At 39.9% G+C, this 25,790-nt stretch overlaps 1 long non-coding RNA gene across 1 annotated transcript; it reads right to left on the bottom strand.

Annotated features, from left to right (window-relative positions):
* Positions 1-4,131: 4,131 nt before the first annotated feature.
* LOC149583923 (uncharacterized) lies at positions 4,132-4,710 on the bottom strand. The gene is made up of 3 exons (XR_016380421.1): positions 4,681-4,710; positions 4,392-4,563; positions 4,132-4,243 (listed from the first exon to the last, which is right to left on the bottom strand). It is a non-coding gene; the product is annotated as an uncharacterized LOC149583923 (long non-coding RNA).
* Between the last annotated feature and the right edge of the window lie 21,080 nt (positions 4,711-25,790).

Below are 25,790 nucleotides of genomic sequence, written 5' to 3'. Positions count from 1 at the left end.
TAAATTTACAAGTGGGGACCTTCACAGTCATTTCAACAGACAAGTGGGGTCTTTTAAACACACATTTTCTAATTTCATGTATTTTTTAATTTTATAGTTTAAATATTGATTATTATAATGAAATTTAGGTAATCGGACCTTTTAAAGGCTTAACACGTTAGTTTTGAGCTGATTTCAGGTTTACAAGTGGGGACCTAAACAGTCTTCCTACCTTATATCTGGGGACATTTTTTGATTATACACTTTCAAGATCCACGCAGTGACTTCATTGACAAGTGGGGACTTTCACCTAGCGACATCTATATCTGAAATTTGAAAGTAATCTGGAATTAAGGTCCCCATTTATACGGTGAAAATATCGTGTGTTTTCAGGTCCCTACATATAAATGTCTTGGGTTCTTTTTCCACAGCGAGTGTTTAATTATATGCTTTACGGCGCTCAACTAATTATGAAATCCTCTTTTTAATGAACTATAGTTAATTGGGTCCTCAGATGTCAATCACTCCTTACAGGTCCCCAAGTGTCAATCGTGTGCCCGTATGGGTGTGTCTGTGTGTGTGTGTGTGTGTGTGTGTGTGTGTGTCTGTCTGTCCGTTGTTACACCCACGTGACCGCGTTCGCAGATTGCGTATCGGAGCAAACGTGTTCGCCATTTCCGAAGTGCTTTCACAGTCACGGAAATGGCTCCTCTACTTGTGTTCTCACACCACCATCTTCTGATCTTTGTCCATCCCACATGAACACCAGTCTGGTATTTATCTGGCTTCCAACACCATCATCTTCTGTTCTTTGTCAATCCCACATTGACACCAGTCTGCACTTACACTGGCTTCTAACACCACCATCCACTGGTATGCCGTCTATTCCACATAGACACCAATCTGTATCATTGGCTTCTACTCCATTATCATCGTTTGGTTTTAGGATATACGCGGCGATCAGCTAGGGTTACGAGAAACGTCTAGCCTCCCTAAGGTGGGATCGGCTACCAAAGGTTTTCGCAATTGCGCTTTTTCCTTACTATTATAATGGAATCGAATCGTATATATACCCCAAAATTTGAAAAAAGCGGGAAGAGGGGTACCCTTCACTTTAAACGTCAATATTAGCAAAGTTTGAGAAGATAATAGGTATAACTTTATTTTAAACGATTTAACTATTATTAATGTTAATTATTGAAGATTAAAATAATTAAAAATAATTATATTTATTTAAATATTAAAGATAAACCTCTCGTACAAAGAGAGATTATCACTGCCTCCTGTATCAACCAAGGCCCGTGCATGCGATATATTTCCTTCATTGCCTCCTGTATCTATCAAGGCCGGTGCATTGTGATATATTTCATTCATTGCCTCCTATATATATAAAGGATGAGGGCAAAAGTGTTTTCATTGGATAATTTTGTTTATATAATCTTCTCGACACGGAGAGGTAATATTTTGGTTTTCCCAACTTGTTAATAGTTAAAATTATTAACTAACGGGTTTTGAAGCTAAGTCATAAAATTTGAAGTTATAATGTTTAAATTTATTGTCAAACTTTAAACTAGATAGAAAGTAATTGATTGTAAACTATTCAATAAAATTTCTTGTTTTTCGGTTTGGGCTTAGTAATGGAAGGCAAAAACATTAAAGTTGTTAATGCCTACTTCTACGGCGGCGGCGGCGGCGGTCGCGGACGGGGCGGAGGACGAGGTGGCGGTCGCGGACGGTGGCAATGGGTCCGCACTTGCTACAAGTGCAAGAAGGCCGGCCACATAATGCGGGAATGTCCGCAAAACGGAGGTACTAAATATTTTCGATTGCTTTTCCCAGGGCTACCTAAAAACTTCTATGCACTTCGTTAAAAATCTCATTTAGGGAAACTAGTTTTAAATTTAATAAAATGTTATAGAGAGCTTTCAGTTGGAGCCGAGTCTCGTGACATAATTTACGCTGCCATATTGGAGGGTTTAAAGCAGGAATGAAGCCGAGACCACCCAATATGGCTCCCAGAAGACTTGGGTGGGTGTGACGTACTACTATCCCATCTGAAAGCTCCCTACTGAATTTAAAAAAGACAGTGAAGTTCCCTGCTATCCCTAGGTAGCCCTAATGCAAGCAATCTTAGTTAGAGCCCTTTATCGCCATGGCTCTCATAGCGTAATTTTGTTCTAATATTGGCAATGGGTTAGAAAGATATTCTATGGTATAAAAGTATCTAAAGAAAATGGGATATTAAACTGAAATTGTAGGACTGAGAAACTCTGCATGTAAGATCAAAATGAATTATAAAAAAGTATATCGTACACAAACCAGCCAAAGGTGTTATAGTTATCTTATATACGGTTACATGATAGGTAATGCAACCACCACCACAACCACCATTACCACCCCAAGCACAACCACCACCACCCCAAGCACAACCACCACCACCCCAAGCACCACCACCACCACCCCAAGCACCACCACCACCACCCCAAGCACCACCACCACCACCCCAAGCACCACCACTACCACCCCAAGCACCACCACAACCACCACCACAACCACCACCACCCCAAACACCACCATCCCAACCAACAATATGGAAACACCACTGTAAATATTTTGTAAGTATTAAACCACATTTAAAAAAGTTAACACTTTTATTATATTGGGGCACAGGAAAAGAAGTTACTATTGGGGTTTTTTTTTTCATTAATATCTTGAAAGCCTAAGTTTTAAATATTTTTGCATTCTCAATTCTTTTCTTGAGTTTCAATTAAAAATTTTCATTGATGATAATTAATATATTTTTTCTTATATTTTTTGTAGCATCATCACCATATTAAATTTCATTCAATTTTTTTGTCAAAAAGCATTTAATAAATTAATTTCATCCAAAATTATTGCATTCTTTTTAATTCATTTTAATGGACTAATATTCCATTCTTATTAATCCATTTTAGAAAAGTTTTATTTCCTTTAAAATAATAAATGGTTACCCCAATCATTTGTTTATGCTTTGAACGGGAGAAATGGTTTCCCAGCCATTTTGTAATACCTTAAAGCAAAGCGCGGGTCCAGTGGATCCCCTACAAGTTTGCTTTCCTCCTGAACTCCCGTTCTGGCTTGGCAAAGGCTAGTGGGCGGGATTTATATGGGCACTTATAAATCCCGCCCACAAATGCCTCCTGCCTTCTCCAAGCCAAAACTGGAGTTCGTAAGGAAAGTCAACTTGTAGGGGATCCACTGGACCCGCGCTTTGCTTTAAACTTAAGACACTTTTCACCCGCAATTACGTTATTCCTTGACTTAAAAATGGTTATCTCTTGAACCAAATAATTTTTTCCATCAATATTCATCTATTTAATAAATTAAAGGACCGTTCTAATTAATCCATTTTAATAAATTTTATCCCTTGAACTTAAGGAAAAGGTTTCCCAGTTATTTCTTTATCCCTTGATTTGAAGACTCATTTTCCCAGCCATTTTGTTATTTTTTAAAAAATTCAATTAACTTTCCCATCATTATTCCATTCTTTTTGATCCATTTTAATAAATTAATGTTCGTTCTAATTAATCCATTTTAATAAATATTATCCCTTTAACTTAAGAAAAGATTTACCAGTCATTTCATTACCCCTTGAACATAGGAAATGATTTCCCAACCATTTTGTTATCTTTTGAAAAAATAAACTAACTTTTCCTTCCTTATTCCATTCTTTTTGATTCAAAACCATTTAGTTTTCCAGTTATCTAAAAAATGGTTGACCCGTTTGAAGCTACAAATATATTTCATAAAAACATTTTCTTATCCCTTTAACTCCTATTAACAGAAATAAACAATTTATACCAATATGAATGTATCATTAATTGCTGTAAGCAAATATTAATAAATGAAACAATTTCTTTATCAACTCGCGCTAATCAATTTCTTCAATCTTCATAACTCAATGAAATTTTGTCGAATTTTAAAGCAAATAAATGGTGTGGTGTCGATTAAACAAACGTTACTAGATGGTCCCGTAGTCCAAGAGTGGGGTTGACAGGGTTTATTTGTTTATCAGTGTGTAAAGGGATTTAATTAGCCTCTATGCCTAATTGCTAATTAAGTCATAATTGTCCAATTGCTAATTCCAGTTCAATTAGTTGCCAGTTAATTAGAACAGCTCTGGTTTTTTTGGTGACACGGTTTTGTGATCGTGCGACTTAATCAATCATTTATTCTACCAGCAATTTGACAAACAATTTATCTTCGTAGCAGTTATCATTGGCACCTGGTGAGAATTAAAAACAGGCTATTGCTTATTGTTTTCTTGGGCAATGTTAAAATAATCATTATATAAATAAACTGGTCATCGTTTAATTTTTTCTTAGGTAACTAAAAATAAGCACTAAAAAAATAATAAAAAATTTAATAGTTACCCAACAAAAATGATTGGAAGAGTCTGAATAAAAAATATTAATTGGTTTGTTGACAGGGTTTAGTGATCGTGTGATCTATCGATTAATTTACCAGCAATTTCAACGAACAAAATGATGTACGTATTTGTTATCATTGGCCGGTGACACCAGTTTAGAAACCTGTTAACAAACCCTTATGCGTAGAGTTTGCAAAAAGACATGAAATTTAGCACTTAAACTTAATTTTTCTCAAAATCCTTAAAAATGGTCCTAGAAAAAGGTTTAAATTTTCATATGCAAGGCCTAATACCGTTTTGCTTGACTGCATGTCGCCGTCAAACTCCTTTTAAAGCCTAAATCATACTAGTATCCACCCTTGATTTTCATTTCATAACACACGTTGGATTCCTAAACCTCGACGCGCACAACGATTAGAAGCATTAAAATGCAAACACAACAACACACTGAGCGCATACATTTAAAACAAAAAACCCTCCTTATACATTAAGAGCAGTATGAAGTCATATCTGAGAGAGCGATAGCTCTCTCAGAATAGTAAATAAAATTTCTCACTACAGCTGTTTTCAGGGCTAAAGCGACCGAAAGACGGCGGTAAAGAAAAATTCTCCGGCCCATTAAAGGGAGAGAACGAAATTCAAATGCAAGGCGCGTCCCATCAACAAACAACATTGAATTCGTTTTACGCAATTATAATATTGAAATTTTATACAATGAAGTAATATTTAAGAAAACAAAGCACTACTTTCAAAGTCTAAACTTAAGTACGACGATACGAGAAGGCGAAGTAACGGGCAACGAGAGGTAAACATTTTTTTAAAAGGCAAAAATTAATGGTAAGCCAAGGCTTAGCGCAATTTCACCGCCTTAAAAAAAGTGCCAAGTTTAGAAATAGATTGTGGGACAATAAAAAGGTGGAAAATTATGAAATTAGGCTTATATTAAAGCTTGAAACCTACTTTATATTATATTTAAAATCCATCCATGAGCAAATCCTCAAAAAATATGAAAATGGCAACGAAAAAGGACCCACTCTCAAATTTTTTTCCCCTTAAAAAAAATGGCGGCCACAAACGGGGTAATTTATCACGGCGGCAATATTAAAGCAGCCTTATCACACTATCGATAGGCCATTTCAACCAAAAGGCATTAAGAAAAAACAATCGGATTATTATGACGCAACTATACGTAAAAAAAGGCCAATATTGGTCGCGCTGATATTTACCAATAAAACAGCGTATCCATGCTAAAATATCGCAGATTGGGGTAGTTTTTAAAATTTAAAATTAAACATACTTAAAATTAATTTTTCTCAAAAACCTTAAAAATTGTCCTAGAAAAAGGTTTAAATTTTGATATAAAACCGTTCCCAAACGTAACAAACGAATATTTCATTTCAAAAGGGTGGCGACAAAATGGCTAAATTTGAAAAAAACTCCATGTTATTTCTATGGGAAAATTTAACTTTTTCACCAAAAGGGCTGATTAATTTATGGAAATGAAAACCACCCTTAGCAACTTTATTTTTTATACAATAAACTAATGGGTGGATCTTCTTGAAATTTTAACCACATATTGAGGGCCCGAATTGTAGTTCTGTGGAATTTTTTCAAAGCAGTTAATACGATACAAAAAAAGTTATAACCAATCAAAAAACCATCCTTATACATTAAAGTCGGTATGAGGTCTTATCTAAGAGAGCTATCGCTCTCCTAGAATTTGCCGGTATGATGCCTATAGTATTGGGATTAAGATAATGAATGAAAGTGTTTACGGAATAGGCAATAAAATATTTTTAATCAACCACGTAGCAACTAGACATATAAATATAACATATTTAATTCCTTAAGAGGCTAAATTTCGAAAGTTTTATAGTAGAGACAGCGCCAATTGAGCTAGTATTCGACATAGAAAGGTTTATCTGCGGATCAAAATTCTCAAAACAAGTCGAATAGCAAACATTAGACGTCTTTCGCAGGATTAGAACAAAAGACCTTTCTCCACCGATGTGCATATACTGCATAAAACTGGCATAACAAAAGGCGTATAACTCCGAAATGCTATTGATTGGGTTAATTTGTGATTAATGATAATTTTCGCTACTGGCTAGTATAGTGATAGAACTGTAATACCTTTAAAAGGGACACAATTGATTGTGAAAGGTTTGTAAATAAAGAAAGCTAAACCCAGAGCAATTTGGTCCTATATGGACAAATAATTCCAGTATTCCAAAATAAAATTATGGTTTTGTCTGAAAAGGGGTTAAGACTTTGAAGCACTTAATTTTAAAAATATTAACGCATTCGCATCATGGGGACGATAGAGTCAAGGGATTTCTCTTATCATTCATTAATAAAAAAAAACGAAGTAGCGCCGATCAACTACGGCTACGAGTGAGAGAAACCGATAACGATTTCTTCATAGGTGGCTACGGCTCCGGTCGTACGAAGCCCGAAGGGGTTCGCAACTTGACTCTAACAGTGGACCAAGCTTCGGCTGAGGTAGAGGCGTACGTGGTACCCGATAACGTTCAGTCGATACCTGTCATGATAGGGCAGCCGTTTACCGAACAACCACACGTGGTGGTTGTCGAACGAAAGAATGCTTTGAGAATTTTCGAGGAGCGACCCGAGAACTGTGAGGGAGACGACCGCTTGAAAAATCTGACGATTCCGGATTTACCCGAGCCAACGGTTAATTTGTGGGCGCGAGCCGCTACCGTGATCCCTGCAAATTACGTCGGCTTTATCGACGTGATCTCCCAAGACGAGCTTAAAAACGGAACCGATTTATATATAGAATCATCGGTTCGTATGATTCCCGGAAACGAGTACTGTCTACCGCGAACGGTCTGTTCCTTCGAACGGGATGGCGCGACTACGATGCCGATTTTTAACGTATCGGATTAAGAGCTAATAATTGAAGCGAGGCAAAAAATGGCGCGCGCCGAGATTTGTGTACGCGAAACCGATCCCACGAGAGAGGTCCTTAATACGAAGCCGATCACGCTACCGCCACTTCCCGCCGAAAACGTAATTGCGGGCGAAAATCTCTCCATCGGTACTATTGAGCGATTGCACGGATTATTGAACGAATACCGAGATTGTTTCGCTAACGATCTAAGCGAACTCGGACGGACGGACAAAGCTGTCATGAATATAGAGCTTACGTCAAATGAACCGGTCACGTACAGACCCTATCGGTTGTCATTCGCTGAACGAGACCGCGTTAGAAAAAAAATATCCGAACTTTTAGCGGCCGGAATTATCGAGGAGTCGGACTCTCCATACTCGAGTCCCATTCTTATCGTCAAGAAGAAGACGGGGGACGAACGTTTGTGCATTGACTTTCGCGCGTTGAATAAGATCACGAAAAAGAACGCGTACCCTCTGCCGCTAATCGACTCACAACTCGAACGTTTGAGTGGAAATAAGCTTTTCACTAGCCTTGACATGATGTCCGGCTTTTATCAAATTCCATTGAGCGTAGAATCAAAGGAAAAGACCGGGTTCGTAACACCCGACGGACACTACCAATTTGTAGTAATGCCTTTTGGACTCTCCAACGCTTGCGGAGTGTTTCAGAAAATGGTAAATTCTGTGTTGGGATCGCTAAGGTACGCTGTAGCCTTAACCTACATGGACGACGTACTGATACCCTCGGTAGACGAAGAGGAAGGACTCTTAAACCTACGTCAGGTTTTGGACGTCATACGCAACGCTAATCTCACCCTCAACCTAAAGAAATGTCGCTTTCTTTTGGGAAATATCGATTACCTGGGTTTCGAAATCGACGAGTCTGGCATTCGCCCTGGATCCAGAAAAATCGAGTGCGTGAAAAACTTCCCCGTACCCACCAACGTCCATGAGCTACGCCGCTTTCTTGGGCTCTCTAGCTATTTTCGGAGGTTTGTTAAGGGCTTCGCGGTTGAAGCCGAACCTTTGACAAGTCTCTTACGTAAGGATTCGCCATGGGAGTGGCAAGAGAAGCAGCAACGAGCTTTTGAATCCCTGAAAACGAGGCTAACGGAAAGGCCTATCTTGTCGCTTTACGATGTACAAGCCGAGACGCAAGTTCATACTGACGCTAGTAAAGACGGACTGGGAGCAATCCTTTTGCAAAAGTCAGAGGATGACAGATAACATCCTGCCGTAAAACCACACGCGATGAAGCTCTGTACCATTCGAGCGAGCTGGAAACCCTAGCGGTTGTATGGGGTTTAGAAAAATTTCGGGTTTATTTGGTCGGTCGCGAGTTCCACGTAATAACGGATTGTAACTCTGTACGGTGTACATTGTCTAAACGTCACCTAGTGCCGCGAATCGGTCGGTGGTGGCTACGCCTACAAGAATACACGTTTGAAGTCCTCCATCGTCCGGGTACTCGTATGGCTCACGTGGACGCGTTGAGTCGGTCTCCCCGGAGTGACGCGGAAGAAGTTGACACAGTCAAAGGTGTGGAAATCTTTCATACCGAAGTATCACGAGAAGATTTCCTGACTGCTGCACAACACGACGATCCTAGAATCCGAGCTTTAAAGGAAAGCATTTCGACGAAAGAGAAGCCAACGAAAAGCGATTTGCAAAATCGTAGAGAATTTGCTTTGAAACACGGAAAACTCTTCAAAAGGGTAGCTCCGACGGAAACTGGGAAGCCAGAATCGCTTCTCTGGGTGGTACCCGATCGCGCCAGATGGCGCGTAGTTAAGAACTGTCACGATGACATCGGGCATTTTAGTGTCGATAAAACTTGTGCGAAAATTTTTGGTTTCCAAAGCTAAAACGCTACGTACGGCGTTATATTTCTTCGTGCGTCGAGTGCCTGTTTCATAAACGGCCGGCGGGAAAACGACCTGGGGAGCTGCATCCTATCGATAAGGTCGGAACCCCTTTTCATACGTTACATATGGACCATTTAGGTCCCTTCGTGAAAAGTACTCGCGGAAATACGTATTTGATAGTCGCGATAGACGCTTTCACGAAATTTACAGTTTTGCAACCAGTACGGAACTCCCCAGCAGCACCCCTATTGGTGTTTCAAAGCACCATTCGAGAGGATGTCAATACGCACCTTTCAAAACGGTGCGAAATAATACCTTCTCTGAAGGTGCTTTTTATATCCTGTGAGGTGTTTTAATCACTTTGAATAGAGGTGTATATTAATACCAGAAAAAGTGTTAATAAACCCTTTAAAAAAAGGTCTTTTTAAGACTAATTTGGTGTTTTTAAATTCCATTGGTGCTTTTTAATTCTTGTTAGGTTTAAACCATCACCCTTAATAGAGGATTATAATTATACCAGAAAGGTGTCTATCAACTCTGTAAAAGGTGTTTTTTGAAATTATTTTTTTCAAAACACATGAGTTACCATAGCTTTCATAATAGCTGCTCAAAATCTGCTGCTCAAATCCAGTGGATTAAGGGTAAACGTTTTTTTCTGCTGTAAGCCTTATTCAACCGTGTAAGAATTGATATGCGTGTGAAATGGTTACGTTTAACCTTTACTGTATATCCTCAATAGTTCTATTTAAGGACCTGATTTACATCATACAAATGTGTATTTAATTTTCGGCTCACTGTGAACCGTCAAGAACTCCTCAAAGACACACGAATTCAAGGAACCAATCCGAACAACGCTTACCAAAATATTTAGAAGTAACATTTAGTGAAACTAGGAAAGTTAAATTTCATGTTTACACTGTATATAAATGTAGTAAAGCTGAATTAGAAAGTAAACACCAAATTTGATATATTAATATAAAAGATCTTAGAATATTGAAATGAAAAAGAGCTTTATAGCTACAAAACTACTTAAAGAATCGTAATGCCGAAACATACTTAACATATTTTCATTTAATATTCTACAATAAGAAAATGTTATGGTTTTGTAAGAGATAATTTTATCCTACTCGTGATATGCATGTAGTGTTTCGACTCAGATGCAATCTTCATTACTCGTTCTATATAAACTTTCACTTGTGTCGTTCCGAAGAAAGAAAATTATCTTAAATATTTAAATAAATTTAAATGATATTAATTTTTTAATCGTCAGTATTTTACCTTAATTCTAGTTAAGTGGTTTTAAGAACGTTATTCTTAAAATGATTTTAAACATAGCTATTGTTGACGTTTGACTTCTAGCGTAAACCGTTTTCACAATTTTTGGAAATTTAGGGTATATAAGGCGATTGATTCACAAATGGTAGGAATAAGCGCTATTGCGTGAACCTGTCGAAGCCCTGCCATTGGGACGCTGACCGTTTCTCGTAACTTAAGCCGATCGCGCGTACATCTTAATCCCAACGATGATAATGGAGTAGAAGCCAATGTTTCAGTTTGGCGTGTATGTAGTATACACAGAAGACTATATGATGGTGTTGTCAGAAGACAATAAGTACAGATTAGCGTGTATGTGGTATAAGTTCATAAGTTCAGCTAGCTAATTGGACCAAGTCATCTTGCGACTTATTGCCACTTATCTAACGCATATACTATTAGAAAAACAAGTGTGGCGATAGAGTAATGAAGTAGAATTTTTACCTCTCTCCGAGTGACTGGACGTGTCTGTGGGTCTGTCTGTCACCGCGTTCGCAGTTGGCAAATCGAAGCAAACGTGTTCGTAATTTCCGGAACGCGTTCGCAGTATACAGAAATTCGGAAAATGTTACTTCTTTGCTATATCCATCTTATTTAACGTCAATCATTAACTATTCGTTAAACCTTCATCTGCTGTCTAACAACCAATTGTTTCACCCAATGCTATCCGGTATTTAATGGTTTCTAACAACAACACCCTGCACTAGTCTTTCGTGTACACCACATACGCCACACGTGAGACATGAGAAACGTCTAGCCTCCTAATGGAAGAGCTTCCACCTAAGGTTCACGCAATGGCGCATTTCTTATCTCTTAGTGTGAATCAATCACCTTATATACCCAAAATTTACAAAAGTTCTGATATAGGTGTTTCCTAGAAGTATAACTTTATAGATAGCTATGTTTAAAATTATTTTATGAATTAAATTTCTTAAACCGACCTAACTATAATTACCGTAAAATACTGACAATTAAAATAATTCATAGCACTTATATTTATTTAATTATTTAAGATAAACTTCTTTCTTTGGAATGACAAAAAAAGAGAGTTTATATAGAACGAGTAATGAAGATTGCATCTGAATCGAGACACAACACGCATATCAAAGTTAATATAAAGCGAGTAGGATGATCTTACAAAACGATAACATTTTCTTTTTGCAGAATATGGAAATATTTTAAATATTTTTCGGCATTACGATTATTTTAGTAGTTGTGTAGCTATAAAGCTTTGATTATCTCAGACACACAGATACGTCCAGTGTTATACCTCTCCGTGACGTCATCGTCACTCGGAGAGATTAAGCGGCTCAATGTTTTGCACAAATTAAGTTGGGGACATTTATAAAATTCATCATCTCATGAATTATTCCCAAGACTTTTCACTAATTGTGCAAATAAAAATCTATCATGATATTGAAAGCTCAATGTGTACAACAAAAATTTTAAATTTTATTGAACAAATATGTTGATCAAATTCCAAACGATTTTTTCGATTATATTGAATATAGTTTATCACAATAAAAAAGTTGATGTTGAGTCCATGGACAGTGTATAATTTTATTGACCAACCATAACATATAAATAAACTTTACTTTTATTCGAATGCGAAATATTGTTCGTATTTTGAATAACATTTTGAGGAATAAAAACTCACTCAATATATATGTTCAGTTTTTTACGCAAATATAGTCCAAAATTTACCGCAAATGATTTTCCATTTCCTAAAACATATTGTAGCATTATATTTGAACTTTGCACAAATATTAGTCTGGATAACGTTTTATTTATACTTTGTAACTTCAATAACGGGCCCCACGTTTTTTGTGCAAAGTATTGAGCGTGTAGGGTGCCCTTTAGAACCTGTGTCAAGGGGAAATTCAAGTGATAATTTTATTAATTACTCTAATTCCAAGACATTCCAGCATATTGAACTCTTCAAGAATTATTTTGCAATGATTGAAAAATCAAAATAAGTACAAATTCCTTCAAATATTAGAATAAGCTAGTCCTAATAAATGTTAAATAATTTAGATTTTTAAAATCTTTGGGTTATTTTTAGGATGCTTCACTATGCAGGTAGAATTAGTTGATTATTTCCCTCTAAGCTCATATCAATAACCTTTTACTTAAAAAAACATCATATCAGCTAAAAATGTGTAAAGTAAAGCCCAAAGGTGTTTATTCGCACCATTCGAACAGATTTACATTAAAAACACTATTTCCGTTTAAAAAACCATTTAATAAGGGTCAATTAACACCTAAAGGTGTGTCTACGTACCAGTGAATCACGATTTCCTTAAAAAGTACCTTAAAAGAGTCAACTAGCACCTTTTTACTGAGAAAACACCATCTCAGTTAAAAAACACTCCAAAAAGAGTGTATAAACACCTCAAGGTATTTCCGAACACCCATGAAACACCTTTTTTTCTAACAGTGTAAGGAGGCCAAGGTCTCACACGTAGTTAATTCGTCAGCAACGCCACGTTGTAACGGTCAGGTGAAACGCCTGAATAGGCTCTTAACCCCGGCACTCGCGAGTATGAGCATCCGCGATGACGATAAAGATTGGGATGCCCGTGTGCATCAGCTCCAGTGGGGAATTAATAACACGTTTCATAAGGCCACTGGCCGATCTCCGTTCTCTTTGCTCCTGAATTTGCCGTCAAGAAATCCGACCGGAAGCGTAATCGAAGACGCAGTAAGAGAAACTCTCGACGCCGACGTACTAGAGCGCCGTGAGACAGCTATGGAAGCTATTCGTGCGGACCAGGAGAAACAGAGACTAAGGTACAACGTCCGTAGGGCCAAAGCCCCAACGTTCGAGCCGGGTGACCTGGTGGTGGTTGAACGGGAACCACCGGCGACAGGTTTACCTCGGAAAACGGCTTCAAAATACAAAGGTCCTTATGTTGTGTCGGACAAACTCAAATACGATAGATACCTCATAGAAGACCTCCCCGAGAATCAGCGGAGTCAGAGATTTTACCGGAATACGGCTCCGGTGGATAAGCTCAAACGATTCCTGATAGAGGATAACGCCGAAGACGATCCTCCCGGAAATGAGCTAACCACGGCCGATACGTCTGACGAAGATGACGGAGTCGATCCAGACCCTCCCCGACGCCCTATAAGGCAACGCCAGAAGCCCGCGTATTTGGAGGATTATTTTTAGTGTTTGAACTTTACGTCGATTTAATCTCATTTGCATAATTTAGTGTTTCAAAAACTTTTGTTTCTTTTTATCTTATGTTAAACCGGAGTTTTAACAAGTAGAATGACCGAATTTAAGCTTTAAAATTTTTTGTGTATGCTAGATGGCGACATAGTCGCCGCGCCAAGTCCCCTTTGGTCAAAGGGCCGATAACCTCGGAGTGGCTCTTCATTCCCTTCCCCCTTTTTTTGGCTGAGCGGGGATGACCCTTTTGCTCACGTATATTTTTGGGACCCTCGCTCTCTCGCTCCCGGACTTTGCAACGATGCAGTCGCGTTTTACCATGTAACCTGAATTCGAAATATTAAACTTAATTTCTTTCTTTAAACTATTCATCTTGTCGCTCTTCCATTCATTTAAATATGAACCCTGACATACGTATAAACAACGCTTACACTTTTCGCAATCTTATGGTAACTTGGTGAGCTCAGAGCTGGATAGATTACTTATATTAGAATGTTGTATGATTTCCTCATGAATTGCCAACTAACCTCAGTCAACTAATGTAAATATTGAGCGTTTTCGTAAGATGTTTATGTTATTACAGCTTAAGAGGCAACCTAGCTCAGTATCTCAGTTCAACACGTAACACGGATGTAAAATTTGTAACTGGATGCAGATTTCGATCGAAAAGACATTTAGATGTTCATATGAAAACCATAAAATCAAGCATCTTTCCTTTCAAATATTCCTAAGACATTCCTAAAGCATTGTGATTTAAAGTATCACTTTTTGGTTCATTAGGCGAAGATGAAGTTCAAGTGCGAACAGTGCGGTTTCCAGACAGGAATTAGCTCAGTCTTTAAGAAACATCAATTAATTCACAGTGAAGATCGTCCATTCAAATGCGATATTTGCGAATATCGTGTCCGAAGGCAGAATGATTTGAAGAGCCATGTCGCGACTCACAGTGAAGATCGCCCTCTCAAATGCGATATTTGTGAATACCGTACCCAAACTAGCTCGTATTTGAAGAAACATGTCGCGACTCACAGTGAAGATCGTCGTTTTAAATGGGATTTTTGCGAATATTGTGCCCGAAGGCGGGGTGTTTTGAAGAACCATGTCGCGACTCACAGTGAAGATCGTCCTTTCAAAAGCGTTTTTTGCGAATATCCTTCCCGAAGGCGGGATGTTTTAAAGATACAATTTGCGACTCACAGTGAAGATCGTCCTTTCAAATGCGATATTTGCAATTACCGTACCCGACATCGCTGGATATTAAAGATACACAATGTGACTCAACGTGACGAGCGTCCCTTTAAGTGTAATTTTTGTGATTTCTCAGCCAAATTTAAGAAAGTACTATTTATTATTATTAGTGAGTTGGGGGGCTCGCGCCCTAGCACCGATGCCATAGGCATATTGTGCACCCTCGTGTTCAGGCCTTGAATAGACCCGTGGCCACAGCGTAGCGAAGAATTCGCTCCACCGTAATAGAGGAGACCCGCGAGGGTTCCAAAGTGTGTGAATCAAAATATTCTAGTCTAAGCGAGGCGAAGCAGTCGCACTCGCAAAGTACGTGAGCGGATGTTTCTTCCTTCTCCCGACACGACCTGCAGAGAGGGTCGTCGACAAAACCCATCAGATGGAGGTGCCTATATAGCCGGCAGTGTCCGGTCAGAAGACCGGTGGCCAGCCTAATATCCTATCTGCTGAGCGAAATTAGGTCTCTAGCACGAAACCTGCAGGGACCATTGACAAACTTTTTTGTCTGTCTCTGGCCCTCAATGTTATGCCAGAGCTGGTTTTGTATAACAGTCAACCTGTCTTGCAGACTCCGTTTGACGTGCCCGTAGGGGATGGGGACGGAAGGCTCCGGCCCCAAGAGCTTGGCCTCCGCGCCCCTTTTCGCAAAACTATCGGCTTGCTCATTGCCATAATATCCGCTATGCCCTGGCACCCAGTACAACAGAACCCTGTTGCAGGACGACAGCCGCGCTAGCAGATGAAGGCAGCTGCGCACCAGTTGAGAGGTAATCTCACACTGGTTCCGCGCGTTCAGGGCGGCCTGACTGTCGGAGTAAATTCTCACAGTCCGTCCGGTATACCCTTTGTTAATGCAGTAATCTTCGCAATAACAAATCGCAGCAATTTCCGCCGGGAACACGCTAGCAAAGGTACCCAGGCAAGCAGAAAAACCGACCCTTGTGGTTAGGTAGTAATAGCCGGCGCCAGCGCCGGAATCAGTCTTGGAACCATCGGGGAAACAAATAGTTTCATCCCCAGTGCCCAGAGGCAGCAGGTTAGTCCACTCGGCCCGACTGGGGAAGTGGATGCTGAATGGCTTAGTGAAATCAAAACTGGTAACAGTTTTGTTAGAGCACATAGTTAACGACGGCTCAAGTGCGGCGTACTCCCGAAAGAGCTTCGTATGGCTGTAATCCCAGAGTCTTGGAACCCAACAGCCATTAACGTTGAGCCTGTAGGCCCCCATGACAGCCTCCTCATCAATGAAGAGATGAAGAGGAAGTATGTAAAGAAGCACCTTTAGGGAAGCAGTTGGGGTAGATCTCATGGCCCCCGTAACTCCAATGCAGGCAAGCCTTTGAAGCTTGCGCAGGGCAGCCTGCACTGTCTTGAGCCGGACCCTTGTCCACCAGACAAGTGCACCGTAGAATAGTATGGGTCTGATGATCCCAGTATAGAGCCAGTGTACAGCCTTGGGGTTGAGGCCCCAAGTCTGGCAGACAGAGCTCCTGGTCCTCCAGAAGAGCATCTTGGCCTTCTTGATGCACCGATCAAGATGCGGCTTCCATGTGAGTCTGAAATCAAAGGTCACCCCCAGATATTTCACCTCGGAGGACTTTGTCAGGACCTGGCCAAAGAAAGAGATATCATTGAACAGATCCTTAGTATTCTTCCTCGTAAAAGGAACAAGGACAGTTTTATAAGGATTTACAGTGAGGTTAACCGCCTGACACCATTGCTCCACGCTAGAGAGAGCAGATCTCATAAGTGCGGTAACAGTATCCGCGAACTTCCCGGTAAAGACTATCGCTACATCGTCCGCATACCCGAAGCAGCTACAGCCCCCAGCACCCCCAAGAGTTCGTCCACCACCAGCGGCCGAGAGTGTGGCTGATGCCAAATCTCTTAACAGCTTCAGTAATAACTGAGCTAGACACCTTGTCAAAGGCCCCCTCAATATAGAGGAAGACGGCCAGTGAAATTTCCTGAAACTCGAATGCCCTATCCAGGCAATTCGTAAGGCCGTGAAGGGCCGTCTCAGTGGATTTGCCTTTTTGGTAAGCGAATTGGTAAGAAGAGAGAGGAGTCAACTTTACCAACGGCAACGAGAAGGGAGTCAGGGACGAAAGCAGAAATGCAGGATATACCTGACTGACTTAAGAGAGCAATAATAATGGAGTTTGGACTTGGAAAGTTAAATAAACAGTCGAAGACGACATTGTCTTGAGCCGATACGTTACTTTGGGAAGCACTTGGAGAAGTTTAAGGACTAGATCTGAAAGGTTAAACAGTTGCACTATAATAACAAACCAAACTAGAAAATATTTAGGACTTACCGTCACCCATTAGGCTGTCACACAGTCACAGTCTCACAGACTAGCAAAAAGACCGAGGCCCGAAATTGTTGGTTAATACTTAGCGCGCGGTGCGCTAAGTTGCTAACATTAACAAACAAAGAGCATGAACTTCGCTTAGCTAAGCTTAGAATTGTGATGCACGCCGACCGCCGCCCGGCTGCAGCGGTTCTTCCCGTCACTCGGACTCGCACCGCCTAACTAAACCTCAGCCTCTGTTACCTATCTCTCTTACTGAGTCTGATACTCTGACTCTGCCAATGACTCAGTCTATGTCTCTGATTCTTACACTCCTCAATGCTATACTCAATACTCATTACTCAAACGATACCAAGTCTACTCAATACTCATGCATTGCTTATACTTATGGTCTGAACTCTGAGTCTGAATACTCTGAGTAACCATAGCCGGCCTTGGCGTTAGCCGCCTTTATTTATTATTGTCTACTCCCGGTGGTGGCGCTGCCTGGCCTGCCAGGCTGCCAGCCCACTGCCCCAGAGCGACTCTTAACGATAACGACTAAATGGGTAAAAATTACTCGATACCTGGAATATTTCGAAAGTACTCGAGTATGGTATCCATCTATAAATCACCTTGCAAGAAACCTGGTTAACACCAGAAAAGAAAGTTCATATGATTTTGGAATGTACCGCGTTTTTAGACAGGATCGTCCTCCCGCTCAAGGAACTGCCCACCACCTGGGTGGGGGGTAGCAATCCTAGCCCGGAAAGATCTCACACCTAAGCAAACGAACAAGACGGTTCCTCCTTTGGTGGAGGGCATCGCCATAACCATCACTTGGGATAACCGACAAGTAGAGATAATCTCGTCCTACGAGCCATAAGGACGCACGAGACTACTAGATTTCCAGGCATTACATAAACAACTACATCCGCCATTAATCTTATGTGGAGAATTTAATGGACATCACCCTAGCTGGGGAGACACCACCACGAATACCCAAGGCCGTACCATTGCAGAATTGTTAGACACAACGCCGAATCTCGTACTTCAAAACAAGGGAAAATACACTCGCTTCTCATCCTCGGCACCACCTTCGGTGCTGGACCTCTTTTTACCTACGCCACACTCGCAGCAGGTGTGACTTGGACGCCACTACACAAGGGGCAGTGATCATCTCCCAATCCTTATTACCATCCCACACAACAGTCGTCGGGGGAGGTCACCTCCAATACAACGGCCTACCTCAACCACATTTATGCCACTTAACTGGGAAAATTTCGAATCAAGGACATTAGACCACGCCACTAACAATGTTTGGGAACACTGGAGCTATACAGAGGTCATTGAGGCCCTTAGAACCTGCGCCGGTAACAGCACTCTAAAACGACCCAACCAGGGTTGGCAAGTTTTAAACAAATTGTTTTAAACTTTGGTTTAAAACTTGTTTTAAACAGCCATGAAAAAAAAACTTTAATTTGTTTAAAACGTTTTAAACAAAAAGTTTAAAACATGTTTTTTTACGGAGAAAAATTTCGAATATTATTAACTCTTTTTTTATTTGAAAATGAGCGAAAAGATTAAATTATAGAAATAATAGGCTCCAGTCAAAACCTTCCAATTATTCGACTGTTTCAAATGTGTGTTTAATTGTTTGGAGACCCTTCCAGTTGTTTTATCCATTACCAATCTGTATTGAAGACTGATATTCAAAAATATGATTAAGGATAACTTATTTTGTCATCTACTTAAAGCAAAGCAATAACATTTTTCCTATGTGGTTTCTCTACACTGTTGGTACATTTTACTGTTCTGAAAAGATTACGCGTAATCTATAAAGCCATGCCTTTGACAGTGCTAAAATTAATACGCCTAATCCGATAACGGAAAACATGAGCTCCTACAAATAAGTAAGGGGTGGTGAAGTTTCAAATGTATGATGAGTTCTGACCAAGAAACTCGGAAGTACGGAAGCGGAAATAACTGAACAGTGACCACAAAAGAAATCAGGCATTTAGACATTAGGGGTTAAATGTACAAATTTACGCATCACACTCATTTTGTATCCGCTATTAAAAAAAATATATTTTCCTTTTGAAAAGATCGTTTTTTCTTTTTTAAACAGTCAGTAGAATTTTTCAAATATTAAATATTGTATCGTCAACACGTACTCCCTTTTAAATAATTAATTTCATGATAAAATGTTTTCCGAAAATCTAACTTTAAATCGTGTTATAAACAATAAAAACACAAAATTTTTTAACTAAGTTTTTGCCAACCCTGACAAGGACCCCTTCAAATTCTAAATTTTAGGAGCTTTTGATTTTCCTGTTTGACTTTGCAGTACATGTTCGTTGTACGTTGGTCTAGGGGTATGATACTCGCGCTGGTTGCGAGTGGTACCAGGTTAAATCCCGGAAGGTCGCGTCTTAGAGCTTCATATTATAAATTTAGGAGTATTTTTATTTTCGTGTTTTACTTCTCTATACGTTTCGTGGTTCGTTGGTCTAGGTGTATAATACTTGCTTTGGGTTCAAGAGGTCCCTGGTTCTATTTCCACACGGACAATTTCTTACACCTTGAAATTCTAAATTTATTCAATATTGAACGCTCAAAATAATTAATATCATAAAATAATTTCGGAAAATCTAATTTGTTCTTGAAAATGGGTAAGTTTGTAGTTTTTTCAATCAATTTGGAGGGAATAAATCGACTAACTGTTAAATCAGTTGATTGAATTAAATATTGATTAAGGATTAAATTAATATAAATAAAGAAAAATTGCAATATCGGGACTTCAGTCAATTGATAAACGTCACTCTTATCGTTTGTTTTTTCTGTCTTGGTCCAAACCAAGACCCTTTTTAATCAAGTAGGTTGTGAAAATAAGCGCCTTGCGCTAGCGGGAGTAGTGGCTTAAATGGAGAACCGCGAGATAGACTATTAGATCTGGAAGAGTGATTTAAACATGTTTAAAACTAGTTTTTTTTGTGTTTTTTTACTGTTTTTTTCTACTTGTTTAAAAAAACAGTTTAAAACAAAAAATCGTGTTTTAAACAATAAAAAACACAACTTTTGTTTTTTTTAAAAAAAACTTAATTTTTGCCAACCCTGGACCCAACCCAGGAGGACACAGCACCCCCACACTTCCCCTGTGGTGGTCCATTAAACTTTCCCAACTGCACACGAAGATGAATTGGCACAGGAACCGCTACAGCAAACAGCATAATATCAATGATCTCATTGCTTATAAGAAATTCCGAGCCCACTTCCGCAAACAACTAAGGAGGCACACCGTTCGGGCTGGCAGAAGTACTGCACCCAACTAAATGCCCAAGCCCTGTTGCACAAGTTTGGAAAGGGTTGAAATGGGCTACGAAGAACGCTGCCACAAGCAAACCGCCTACCCCTAACGCCGAGGGCGCACAGATGGCAGAAAAACTAGCAGACTACTATCACACTGTCTATTATAAAGCTACTACCATTCGGAAGATGGGCCCAGGAGGCGAGAACGATAGTTATAATGGGCCGATTACCCCACAGGAATACCGAGCAGGAGTAAAGGGCTTCAAGAACACAGCCGCAGGTGGGGACGGGGTGACGAACAAAATGCTAGCGTCCCTCCCCTGGGTGTTTCACCAGAAAATACTTAACGAGTTTAACCACCATTGGACCACGCAACAGTACCCGACCCACTGGAATGAAATGATGCAATCTTCGTTCCTTTCCTGAAACCGAACAAAACGAAGGAGGACCCCTCTCATTATCGTCCAATAGCGGTCATATCTACCCTGAAAAAACTGATGGATAAAATTATCAACAGACGCTTGCAACACTTCCTGGAAGAAACCCACGCCCTAAACCCTTTTCGGACGGGTTTCAGGAAAGGGCGCACCACTATTGACAACATCATACGCCTGACGGAAACGACCAGGGACGCTTTGGAGCAGAGGAAGCACATGGGTATAGTCTTCCTAGATATAAAGGACGCATTCGGGAACATACCCCCTGGGAGACTTTTACAACGATTGGCAGAGCTAAACTGCCGCGGTAACTTATGAGCATGAATTTAAGACTTCCTCCTCGAGAGAAAGGTAAAGGTTCGCCTAAATGGGGCAGTTTCCACTTCTCGACGGCTAAATTATGGAGTTCTCCAGGGAAGTCCCTAAGCCCTACCCTATTCCTGCTTGCGATCAACGATATTGGACGGGACTTCTCCCCAATTTGCGAATATGGCCTACATGCGGATGATGTTGCAATTTGGGCCTCCTCTTCCACACTGACCACGGTATCCAGGATCTTACAAGAAAATGTCAATCTAGTTGCCGCATACCTTAAAAACTAGAGCTTACCGATCCAGTACGAGAAATGCCAATCATTACTCTGCACAAGACGAAAGGGCCCATCCATGGCGCTCCCTCTACACATAGACCGTAACCCCATCAGTGATACGGACAACTACAAATACCTCGGACCATGGCTAGACCGGCGGCTCAATTGGAAATGTCACATCCAATATAGACCAAGAGCCAGGATCTTACCTCATAAAGTACAAAATGTCCGACTATTGGAATGAGTTGAGTTTTGATGCTCATTAATAGATCTGGCCGTCTTACGCATCACAGCTGGGGCATTTGAGGGGGCGTGGCCATGTTTGACCCTAATGAGGTATGATTTCTTACCTCATAAGGTACATGAATGAAAAAGGTGGCAAATGATAGAGCTGGAAATTGGGATTACAAATATATGAAATCTGACGTCATCAAAGGGGATCATCAATAAATCAGACGGGGGATAAAATGGTCGAATGAGGTATGAATTCTTACCTCATGAGGTACATGTATGAATCCGGGGTTGTTTGTTAGATCTGGTAGTGTTAAGTAACATAATATAAAATCTGACTGGAAAATACGCGGCTTAGGTTTATTCTGACGGCCTGATTCTTGCGTCAGACTATGACAACTTCGTGCCTCATAAAGCTAAATTCCCACTCGACCGAAAAAAAACCGGCGCAAATCACGCAGCATACGGTAGAAATTTTACCTTACGCTGTAGTCTGTTCACACTACGACTGAATTTTGAGTTTGGCGGTAGATATTTTTGGGTCACGTGACAGATTAGAGTGGTTTCCATAACATTTATTTCGCACTCTGAATTGGTATATCTGTCCCATTGTCGCTTAGATCGTACAAGAAAATATATTTTCTAACGTCCTCAATAAAGACTTCCTTATTAACATCTTACCTAGATACATTTTTCTTTCTTCGTGGCATATTTCCGACCAAAAAACATGGCGGCTATCAATCTATCTAGCGTATGCGTGCACTCTTGAAATTTAGGACGTAGTCAGTGGGATAATTTTATTGGCTGAGACACCGGCGTAACGCCGAACACGACCGAAAAATAGAAAACAACTTGCGCTCGGCCGAGCGGAAATTTCGTCGGGCTCGGCGTAAAGATTTTTCGGTCGAACCCCTTTCTGCCGGGTCTTCGTCGTGATTTCCGTCGAGTGCGAGTCTAGCTTAAATGTAGCAGGTGATATATTGTAAAACCAGCCCCACTGATGTCAAGTACATTAAACTTAACTTGATTGAGCGAGTTGCCTCTGTTTCAATCGAGGTAATGTGGTGAAATATTTTTGACTGTAATAAATGAGATGAACTTAAATTAGCATCATTTAATAATCGAGCTATTTCAATTCGGGGGTAAGGAGAGTTTTTAGTCGGGGTTTCGTCAGTTCCCGCCTAGGTGCCTTATTGTGCGCAAAATTTAGCATAGAGTTTTACAGTGGCCCACACGGAGGGAGGGTGACTATAACGATGAAACCGTACATATTGATTATCAGACTGATTTGGATGATGAACCAGAAGACGTTCAAAATGTATCATTTTTGTATCTTTATTTGCATTAAATAATAATTTAACGTTAGAGGGTTTCATTGAATGAGTTTGAAATAAAATGTGCCTGCATAGAGCTATATCAGTTGAAGGGGGAAACGTCACAGTTGGGCCTGCCAATAAACTGAGCCGATTTTCACCCTCCCTCCGTGCGGGCCACTGTAGATCTCTAATCTAAATTTCGCGTACAATAAGGCACCTAGGCGGGGACTGGCAGAACCCCGCCTCAAAAACTCTCCTTACCCCCGAATTGAAATAGCTCTATTATTTTGGGTTGTGCAAGCCTTGATTTTTTGGGTTCGAGCCGAGCCTCGAGCCTTGCTTTTTTCGGTTATCGAGCTTCGAGCCGAGCCTCGAGTTTCTTATCGAGCTTCGAGCCTTAAGCTGTATGTTCAAAAATTGGTTTAGAGCTTTTATCGAGCCTAAAATTTCAATGGTGAGCCTTAACAAGCTCTTAATTTGGAAAGATATTCCTTTACACTTTCAATTACTGGCCTTAGTAAAGAAAAAACCCTATTAATTCGTAAATATAACAGATAAACTTTTATTTGACTATAATTAAACTTGAATCCTATTATCACTAGTCGAAATTACTTACGTGCACTGACAATAGCATTGATAATACAAACCAAGTGTATTTTTCTATACATAAAAGTAAAACTAAAACTTCAAGAATGATATTTCATTTTTATTTTTGCCCAAAAGTGGAAGTAAAACTTAGCCAATCAAATGTGTGCTTACAAAAAAGGCACCAACCAGAATAATTTCCTATTTCGCGCGTCACTGCGGCGTCTCAACATTCAGTAGATTGTGTTAGATGGTAATTCTTGACCTTTAACCTAATCTAGAATCTCACAGACCACTGACTGAACCTCGAGCTTTTCTCCGAGGCTCGAAAACTTTTCGAGCCTTTCAAAAGTTGCTTATCGAGATATCGAGTACTCGCACAGGCCTACTATTATTAAATGATGCCAATTTAAGTTCTTTTCATTTATCACAGTCAAAAATATATCACCACATTACCTCGATTGAAACAGAGGCAACTCGCTCAAACAAGTTAAGTTTAATGTACTTGACATCAGTGGGGCTGATTTTACAATATATTACCTGCTAGATTTAAGCTAGACTCGCACTCGACGGAAATCACGACGGAGACTCGGCTGAAAGTAGTTCCACCGCTCGGCCGGGCGCAAGTTGTGTTCTATTTTTCGTTCGTGTTCGGCGTTACGCCGGTGTCTCAGCCAATGAAATTATTCCACTGACTACGTCCTAAATTTCAAGAGTGCACGCACACGCCACATAGATTGATACCCGCCATGTATTTTTTTTTTGGTCGGAAACATGCCACGAAGAAAGAAAAATGTATCTAGGTAAGATGTTAATAAGGAAGTCTTTATTGAGGACGTTAGAAAATATACTTTCTTGTACGATCTAAGCGACAATGGGACAGATATACCAATTCAGAGTGCGAAATAAATGTTACGGAAACCACTCTAATCTGTCACGTGACCCAAAAATATCTACCGCCAAACTCAAAATTCAGTCGTAGTGTGAACAGACTACAGCGTAAGGTAAAATCTCTACCGTATGCTGCGTGATTTGTGCCGGTTTTTTTGGTCGAGTGGGAATTTAGCTTTATGAGGCACGAAGTTGTCATAGTCTGACGCAAGAATCAGGCCGTCAGAATAAATCAAAGCCGCGTATTTTCCAGTCAGATTTTATATTCTGTTATTTAGCACGACCAGATCTATCAAACAACACTGGATTCATACATGTACCTCATGAGGTAAGAATTCATACCTCATTCGACCATTTTAACCCCCGTCTGATTTATTGATGGCCCCCTTGATGACGTCAGATTTCATATATATGGAATCGCCATTTCCAGTTCTATTATTTGCCACCTTTTTTATTCGTGTACCTCACGAGGTAAGAAATCATACCTCATTAGGGTCAAACATGACCCCGCCCCCCTCAAATGTCCCAGCTGTGACGCGTAAGACGGCCAAATCTATTAATGAGCATCAAAACTGAACTCATTCCAATGGTCAGACATTTTGTACTTTATGAGGTAAGATCCTGGCTCTTGGTCTATTATTTTACAGGTAATCAATTTCAAAAATTTACTTATCTCGGGTTTTCGGGCACAATTCAATTCCAATGATAAGATGTTTGGGGGAATGGAATTTTGCCCGAAAACCCGAGATAAGTAAATTTTTGAAATTGATTACATGTAAAATAATTTATTTCAACGGAAAACGGTAATGGAACGGCATGCCTTTAAGTTTCAATTAAAAAGAAAAACTAATATCTGAACTTTCAGTCAAGTGATAACCTCAGTCTTATCGATACTTTTTAAGTATTGGTTCTAATCAAGACATTTTTGATTAATTTTATTTCGAAAGTTAACAGTAATTTTTTGGAAAAAGCATATTATAATTTGAGAAAGGTTATTTTATTTCGGAAGTAGATAATTGTAAACAGTAATTTTTGGAAAAGGCGTTACATTGTTACACAATTTCCAAAATATTACTAACCTAAGTCTAACCAAATGAAACTAGAGCTCGGCATTATCTATCCTTTATCCACAAATTGGTGGATAACCGATTATTTATAAACAAAGTTGTGGATTATAATGCGGTTTAACATGTAAGTTTTGTGGATAATTTTCGAGTATGGATAAAGATAAAA

The sequence above is a fragment of the Phalangium opilio genome, unplaced genomic scaffold (assembly GCF_054372755.1).
Source record: "Phalangium opilio isolate 3A_F unplaced genomic scaffold, DU_Popi_V2 ptg001388l_1, whole genome shotgun sequence".
Classification (NCBI taxonomy): domain Eukaryota; kingdom Metazoa; phylum Arthropoda; class Arachnida; order Opiliones; family Phalangiidae; genus Phalangium; species Phalangium opilio.
Note: the sequence above shows the minus strand (reverse complement) of the source record. Positions and strands in the feature narration are given on the sequence as shown.